Source organism: Canis aureus, chromosome 17 (genome assembly GCF_053574225.1).
Source record: "Canis aureus isolate CA01 chromosome 17, VMU_Caureus_v.1.0, whole genome shotgun sequence".
Classification (NCBI taxonomy): Eukaryota; Metazoa; Chordata; class Mammalia; order Carnivora; family Canidae; genus Canis; species Canis aureus.
In genome coordinates, this window is record NC_135627.1 from 2,954,152 (window position 1) to 2,963,088 (window position 8,937).

The following is an 8,937-nucleotide window of genomic DNA, read 5'->3' on the forward strand; positions in this document are numbered from 1 at the left end:
CTCGAAGGCTTCTTGTCAGATTCCTCTCCTGGTTTATATGTTTTTTGAAGTTAGCATTAGAGATTAGTCCAAGGGTAATTTAATGACTCAGTCCCACAGGTTCTTATCTGAATCAGACAACACAAAACTGCTAGCCCCCCTATTATGTTCTGTTAGGGATTCAATCGTGTCTCCCAAGGAGACATTTACATCCTCGATCTGGTTGCCTGTGGATGCGATCTTCTTCGGCGATAAGGTTGTTGCAGATGTAATTAGATAAGACGAGGTCATGTTGCGGGAGGGTGGCCCGAATCCGACATGTCTGGGGTTGACACACTGTGTGAAGACAGGGCATGTGGATAATGCCATGTGACGATGCAGGTGGAGATTGGAGCCGTGCTGCTGCCAGGCACGGAGCCTGAAGGATCGAGGATCAACACCAGGGGCGGGAAGGATCCTGCCTGGAATGTCAGAGGACAGCTGCCCCCAGACACCTGGCTTGCTGACTACTTGCTCCAAAACCATGGGAGAATACATGCCTGTTGTCTTAAGGCCCCTGGTTCGTGTTGCACTGTTACATCAGCCCCAGGACTCCAACACATGGTTTACTGAACACACCGACCCTGCTGGGTAGGCTGTTGTCCCATCGGGCAGAGGAAACAGTGGCCTCAGACAGGTCGTGCATCTCTCTGATATCACACAGCTTGTGTCTCGAGCAGAACCGGTACTTGGGCTGTTTGCCATCGTTCTGATTTCTTGGTTTTGCGTTGTTTTCTGATTGTCGAAAGATACCATGTTTCCAGGTTGTGAGGGAAACAATCACAAAATGATAAACAAACGTCTTGAGGCATATTTTGCAGACATTACGTATTGAGTTTGAATGAGTGCAGACGTCAGTGTATCTCCAATCACATCACAATATGGAACATTCCATCACTCAGAGGGTCCCCTCGGTCCCCTTCCCGGTGGGTTCCAGCCGCTCCCACTCGCCCACCCCTGCCGCCTGATTCCCCACTACATACGAGTTCTGGAACTTCGTCGAGGAGGTACTCTTGCTGTCTTGTCTTCTGTTCTGCGTGCGTTTTGGAGCCCCCCATGCCACTAGGCGTGTCAGTGGTTGGGCTCCTTGCTGTGCCTAGTGGCGAGTCACTTCGTCTTCATCCATCCTCCCGATGGTGGACACTTGGGCGGTTTCCAGCTTGCGGCCATTCTAATTAAAGCTGCTGTAAGGGATCCCTGGGTGGCGCAGTGGTTTGGCTCCTGCCTTTGGCCCAGGGCGCGATCCTGGAGACCCGGGATCGAATCCCACGTCGGGCTCCCGGTGCGTGGAGCCTGCTTCTCCCTCTGCCTGTGTCTCTGCCTCTCTCTCTCTCTCTCTCTGTGTGACTATCATAAATAAATAAAAAAAAATTAGAAAAAAAAAGCTGCTGTAAGGATTTGTGTAGCCTTGAGGAGATTGTTTCTTTTCTCTTGGGTAAATATCTAGGGGTGAAATCCTGGGTCAAGGCACAACGGACTTTATAAGCAACAGAGAAGCTGTTCATGAAGGGATCTGTGAAGCGCATGGGCACGAGGGCACGCTTGGTGCTCCTGCCCTCCCTGTAGATGTGGTTTAGCGACAGGACAGGGTCACATGTGGTGCGTGGGCCTTGGCAGGTGGCCGACCTGCAGCCACGTGCACACATGGGTCGGGCACACCCTGTGCTCACGGCCACGAGGCAGTCACAGCAGTCCTTGGCAGGCCAGGCTACTAGGCCAAACTCTAGGTGCTGATATACTGTGTTTGCTTCAATACAGAATGTTCTTGCTGGATTTCACCAATAGTCACCTCCGTCCCATGTAAATCAAATATTACGGGAGCTGTAGCTAGAAAGCAACACGGGTTTGGGGAGCATCTTAGGACTTCTGTTCATCAGGAACAGTTGAGTGTGCCCCTGAGTCCACACTCAACTCTGCGTGAGGCTGTGGGGACCGAGAAGGAGGCGTGGCTGCCCCTGCCCCCGCAGAAGCCTGCCCTCCCTCCTCACTGGAGCCAGCCGGGGTCCGGGACAGAGGTGGCCGTGCAGAAGGAAGACCTGAGAGGCTGAAGGTGCGCACAGCGTGTGGAAAGACGGGACCTGTTTCCCAGGAGCGCGATCAGGCAGCAGCATCCTGGGACGACCTGCCCGAGTCGGATGGCTTTACGCGTGGACACAGCCTCACACATGGTCACCCGGAGTCTGCCAGAGAAGCTGAGTGGAGTGGATGCCTGCTTCTGGATCTCCAAACCCCAGCGTCTCCTCAAAACACACGCTGCTCCTACCGTGATAGGTCTCACAGCCATGAGGGCTGGGGTCCCTGGGGTCGACCATGTGCCCTGGGGAAGGCGGGGGCATCCTGGCAGCGTGGCAGCCCCTGGACACCTTGGCCTGGCAGAGACCTGGAGTTGGATCTGAGCACCTGCTCTGCCCTGACCAAGTGTGTGAACTTGAGTCGTGGTCTCCGCCTTTCTACACCTCAGGAGATTCCTCCCTGAAATGGGTTTACAGCATAATAAAACCCTGGAGTATGTGATGTGCAAACTGCCCAGCCCCAGGCCCCGTATGTAACCTGTGCTCCACAGACACTGCCTGGTCGATCAATACTTCCTCTGCTATTTTAGTATCTTCAGGGAATGAACAGGAAGGAATCGGCTCTTAGCTACAAAGTGTTATTTCTATCTTCACAGACGTTGCATGTGACAGGGTGGCTGCATACCAGGTCGGGAGCGCTTACAGCAGAGTCCAGAGAAACTTATTTAGCTAGTTATTAAAAATATTTAATGTGTATTTATGAATAAGTAACATATTCGCTTTGTCTACAAATATCTATAAAGAGAAACATCGAGAAATCTCTCTTGCACTATTCCCTGCTCATACGTCCCCCACGCCACCCCAAAAACACCTATCAGTGCACAAAACAGAAAATTGAAAATATACATTTTAATTTTCCCATCTTGTTCTTTTAGATAAAAGTTTGTATAATATGCTCACTTCTGTATGTTGCTTTTTAAAAATTATGAATTTGATCTACTTTGGAGATTTTAAAATACCACCAAACAGAGAGCTCCTTATCCTTTCATTTTAAAAAATATTTTATTTGTTTATATGAGAGAGAGAGAGAGAGAGAGAGAGCACAAGCAGGGGGAGAAGGGGAGAAGCAGATTCCACTGAGCCGGGAGCTCGATGTGGGACTCCGTCCCAGGAGCCCGGGATCATGACCTGAGCCGAAGGCAGATGCCTCACCTACTGAGCCACCCAGATGCCCCTGATAGATGTTCTGAGAGATGTTCCCTCCATGAGGGGTCCAGCCTACATCCCACCAGCAGTGCACACAGATGACTTCTCAGCCTTCAAAACACAGTGTATATTATTTTACGTAAATGCCTGTAGGTCAAAAATACCTATTTTTGTTTCTCTTATGGTGAGTGAGGTTGAGCATCATTTAATATAATAAAGGATTCTTTGACTTTACTTTTTTTCTTGAAACCATGGTTCACATCATTTTGCAACTTACTATTAGGTTGTTGGTTCTGTGAAAGTGATTTTGAGAAGTTCCATGATAAAACTGCAAATATTTTTTATTAGTTTAACTTTGTTTTTTTTTTCTCATGGTTTTAAAATTTTGAATGTAATTTTAATTTAAATGTAATTTGTAAAAATGGAATTTTTGACTTGGATTCAATTTTTTCATCTTTTAAAAATGGCTTCAGTATATTCAGTCATTACGTTGATAGTTCTTCTCTGTCACAAGATGATGGAGGACTCCCCTCTGTTTTCTCCTGAAACTTCCATGGTTGCATTTCTCATCTTTGAATCCTTAGGCAAGGATGTGGTGGGGCCAGCTCCCACCAGCTTGCGAAGGCTTGATATCAGCGGCAGACTGGTTTACAGTGTGGAAATTGGCCATGCTGCATAATCACGACTTCGCAACAATTTTTTTTTTTTTTTTTGGAGAGGCAGTTAGTAAAGTGTTTGGGAATCCACCACTGCCTTTAATCTACTTAGATTTGTAAACAAATAATGTACTTGACCACTTTAGGGTAATGACCTCATCTAGGGCAGGAGGCAGTCAATGGCTTGCAGCCAGCACAGGGAAGGTGCCCAGCAAGGACCATCTCTGTTGTCATTGACACCTGCCGCCCACGCAGTGGGCCACCCTTGCAGCCCCGCCATGCAGACCCTGGAGGGACTGCTCAGGCTTACCCACACTGCAGGGCAGTGGGGAAGCCAGCTCCTCACGCACGTCCGTGGGACATCCGGGCTCACTGGGTGTCTGTGGGGGGCAGCACAGAATGTGTTCGGATGAAACGTGGTGGAAGAACGGTTGACCTTAGAATATGACCAGCTGTTGGATTTTTTCACATCCTACTTTATCCTACCTTGAGGAATGCCTCATTTTTCTTTGACGTTCAGGCAAGTGGGGACCAGAGAGGTATCCAAGTGAGAAGCATTCACAAGTGTTGGCTCCTGGAGGCTCCCTTTCCCCTCTTGCTTGTCCATAGGGGTGGCAGGGCAGGGATGACCTTCCCCTTCTTTCTCAAGCTCACCATGGATTGCCCAGCTGTGATGGTTTTCTTCATATTCCGTTTAAGCTGAATTCCTTCATGAACACGTGCTGGGTGGAGGCAGTCAGTGGTGTTTTTGGAATCCTGAACTCCTGTAGCAATGGCCCTAGGTGGAGTTGTCACTTCAGCAAAAAATTTTTAAAAGACTTATTTATTTATTTGAGAGAGAGAAAGTGGGGGTAGGGTATGTGAGAGAGAGCCTTAAGCAGGCTCCCCCATGAACGGGGTGCTCAAAGACACGGGGTTGATCCTAGGACCCTGAGATCATGACCTGAGCCGAAACCAAGAGTTGGAGGCTGAACTAACTAAGCCATTCAGGTGCCTGTCCTCAGCAAGATTTATTTTTTGAATCAGGTAGTTCTCATAAAAATGGCCTTTTACTTGGGCTCAAACACAAAAAGCATTTTCTCTCTTTAAATTCTTTCCTTTCTTCACCTGGAAAACATGTTAGACACTTTATAGGAACTTTCCTACAAGAGCCCCAAACATTCCAGACACTGCTGGACCCGGAGGCACCCAGCTTGGCCTCTCATGCCTCTGTGCTTTTCTTCTTGTCATCCTCTCCATCCACCTGGAGACTGTTGCTCGTCTGCCAGTCTGAACACACATCCTGTCTCTGCAGCACCCATTCCCCCTCCAGCCTTCTAAGTTGTTGGGCTCTTTCTCAGCACAACACCGACTGCACCTTTGTTCACCTCCCTGAGAGCACCAATCACGTCCTGCTGCAACACTCACCAATCACATCATGTAGCATATTCAGTAATAATGTCCTACTGCAGCACTCACCAATCACATGGTGCTGCAAAACTCACCAATCACGTCCTGCTGCAACACTCACTAATCACATCATATTGCATATTCAGTGATAATGTCCTACGGCAACACTCACCAGTCACGTCCTGCTGCAACATTTACCAGTCAGGTTGTGCTACAACACTCACCAATTATGTCTTACTGCAATGCTCAACAAGCAGGTCATGTTGCATATTCAACAATAACATCCTGCTGCAACACTCAACAATCATGTCATGTTGCACATGCCTTGTTGCACACTCACCATAGATGTCACATTTCCCTCTGCTATTATATTATCAACTTCTTGAGGATGGGTGAAAATTAAGAAAAATTTTTTTGTTTTGTTTTTAAAAATTTCCTTTGATTCTAGCCTAGTGTACATAAAACACTGTAAATGAATGTTAGCTAATTGAGTGAATACATGAACACATGCACGCACAGATGACCTTTGCTAGCCAGGGAGAAAATAGAAAGAAGAGGAATTGATTTGCTGCAAATTTTAATTAATTAATTAATTAAATATTTTATTTACTTATTCATGAGAGACACACAGAAAGAGAGAGACACAGGCAGAGAGAGAAGCAGGCTCCATGCAGGGAGCCCGATGCGGGACTCGATCCCCGGACCCCGGGATTACACCCCAGGCTGAAGGCAGACGCTCAACCACTGAGCCACCCAGACATCTCGCAAATTTTCTTTATTTAAAAATTAGATAAATTTTTAAATTTATCAGCTGATAAAACTGGTCTTTCACTGCGTCTTCCTCCCTATCTTTCAAGCTCTGTGTCTCCCTAGGATCTCAAGAAAACATATTCCCCAGGGATAAGGCTGGCTGGCATTAGGTTCCTATTGCTGCTGTAAGAGATCGGTGCCAAGTCAGGGGCTTGAACAAATGCATGTTTGTCATCTTATGGCTCTTTAGGTTTGAAGTCTGAATGGAAATCAAGTTGTCAGCTGGGCTGCCTCCTCCTCCAGGCTTCGGTGGGGAATTGGTGTCCTTGCTTGTTCCAGCGTCCAGAGGCTGCCATCTTCCTTGGCCGTGACCCATTCCCTTTGTCTTCCATGTGAGCAAGGGCTGGTCGGGTTCCTTTGACACTCTCCACGCTGACTCTGTCTCTGTAGTCACAGCTGCCTCTCCCATCTCCCACTTCCACTTTTAAAGACCGTATGGCTTTATCATGGGTCCATGCAGGATAGGCCAGGATAACCTCTCTATTCTAAGGTCAACCGATGAGCCACCTTAATTCCATTTTTAAACCTTGGTGGTCCTTTGGTAGGTAAGGGAATATATTCAGGGGTCCCTGGGACTAGCACGTGGACATCTTTAGGGGGTCATTGCTCTGTTAACCGCAGAGCCTGCAAATGTGGCTTGCTGCATTTGGCAAAGCAAGAGAACACGCAGTAGGTGTGCCAGCACGGCCAGAGGACATCACCTTGTGTGGCTGGGCACCTGGGCAAGCCTTACACACAGGCATGTGGTAGGAATTTGGGAGGGCAGTGAGTTCCAGTGATAGAACCACTCCTCACTGTGGCATATCCTCCTGTGCATTGCCACAGAACCATGGAATTCAAGAACACAGCAATGTCCTCACGAAGTTTTGAAGTAGAATTAGAGCTGGGAACCCTGGCTGTAGCCCTTGAACAGCGGCTCTCCAAAAACTTGGCACAGTTCACCTCCCCAGATCCCCATTTTCCAGAAGAAAACTACTTCTGAGGTAATAAGAGTGTTGCATTGTTTGTTTTCTCTATTGTTGTTGGTGGTGGGAAGGTGCGATGAACTATTTGAGAAACAGGACAGTGGATGCAGCTTGTACGAACTGAAAGAAATGAATTTTTCGTGTCCACATCGGAAAACTATACACTAAAAATATTGTTCGTGCAACTTTGAATCACTAACCACCGTAGAGTTTAAAACGTTCCTCACAAACACATTTATAAGTAGGTGAAACATGATCATGTGAAAGCAGGAATTGCTCATAGCAATTGTTCGACCTGTGACAGGAGCCCAACATTGGCCTGAACTCTAGGACATGTCAAACAGGACGTTAGAACCAGAGTTTTTAGTTAGATGCTGAAGTAGCACCTTCGGGGCACTTGGAGAGGTGGAATCTTTAATTTACAAATTTCCACTTGAAGTGACTCTTTGTTTCCTCTCCTCAGATTACTGGTGACTGGCTCTTGGTCAGTTATTGAGTATCTACATATGTGTGCATCGTTTGCTGGAGCCACTGAGGAAATGATTAGTTCTTGGCTTTGCAGGAAGGAAGACATTTTTGCCCATAGGTGGACTGTGGACACCTTTTAGAAAGGACTCAAACCATAAAACTGTATAATTTAAGTCATGGATGAGAACTGAGAGTGCACCTGCTCTAAGAGCCCTTCAGCTGAGCCCCACCAGAGCCTGCGTTCAGCTGGCAACCATCAAGCAATGGCAGCAAAACACATGAAGAAAGGAAGGATGGATACAAGATTTTCATTAAAAGTTTCTCCATTTTCCCTTAAATCTTTGGTGCCTGCTTTTTCTCTTCTATCAAGCACAGCACTTTCCACAACTTTACTTATCACAGACATATGTGTAGAGGCACATGTACACATATGTACCTGCCATGTACAGGCACGCACCAGCACATACATGTAGGCGTACTTTACCCTCCTGTAGACTATGTGTACTATCTCAGCCCTCCACGGTGTTCTATAAAGTTTCAGGCACTCTGCCATTTGCACAAACCTGAAAATTTTGATCAGATCCAGTTGCTTCTCCTGGGCTGCATCTGTAGGTCTTCTGACAGATGATCTTCAGGTAGCAAATGCTAAGGAACACGTCAGGCACCATCCCTTGGTACTAGGCAGCCTACTTCATCACTAGTCAAATCATGTTTCTAGATTTTTTTTTTTCTGTTGGCCAGTCTTGCCCTTCCTGTGTCTTTTTAGTACTGGTCATGCCCTGCAGAGCACAGAGGGCATCTACTCCTCACAGTTTACTACGACATCCTCCCCGTATGTGTAGACAGTGCAAATGTCTTCCCTTTGACTGCTTTTTCTCAGGCCAGAGGCCACCATGTAGTGAAGGAAAGAAGAGAGTCCAATTATGGCCTGAGCAAGACCCTCAATTCATTTGTGACCAAAGGAACGGTCCTGCCCTGCCTAACTCATAGAGGGGCATCACTGACTGGGGGGACAGGCATGAAACACAGAGTCCTTATTCTAAGAGGAATGTGAGCCAGGACCTGGGCTCTCGACCTGGGCTCTCCCAGGCTCTTGCATTGTTCCTAAGAGCACCCACGACTAAGCTCATTACATTCATGAGGTGCTGCTGTTCAGAATATAGCAGGACAGTACTCTCCACACATAGGATGTCCCACATCTGTTTTTTTTTTTTGAAGAATGGCAAGAATTTTATGAAGCTGGAATCAATCTTTGTACAGCAGATAGAATATGTTGCTCTGAGGGGTGAACCTGCTGGAAACATCCATCCTGTTGCTGAATGCTCTGTGTCAAAGCAACAATGACCAGATAGGTGGAAGACCAGATGGGTAGAAGGCACAGTCCTGCTCTCCAGAGTTGACCGAACAGTTGAG

The 8,937-nt window shown here is 47.3% G+C and overlaps 1 long non-coding RNA gene across 1 annotated transcript; it reads left to right on the top strand.

Moving 5' to 3' along the window:
• The first annotated feature begins 429 nt into the window (after positions 1-429).
• On the top strand, positions 430-7,822 carry LOC144287712 (uncharacterized). The gene is made up of 4 exons (XR_013355456.1): positions 430-1,025; positions 6,282-6,423; positions 6,917-7,074; positions 7,520-7,822. It is a non-coding gene; the product is annotated as an uncharacterized LOC144287712 (long non-coding RNA).
• The last annotated feature ends 1,115 nt before the right edge of the window (positions 7,823-8,937 follow it).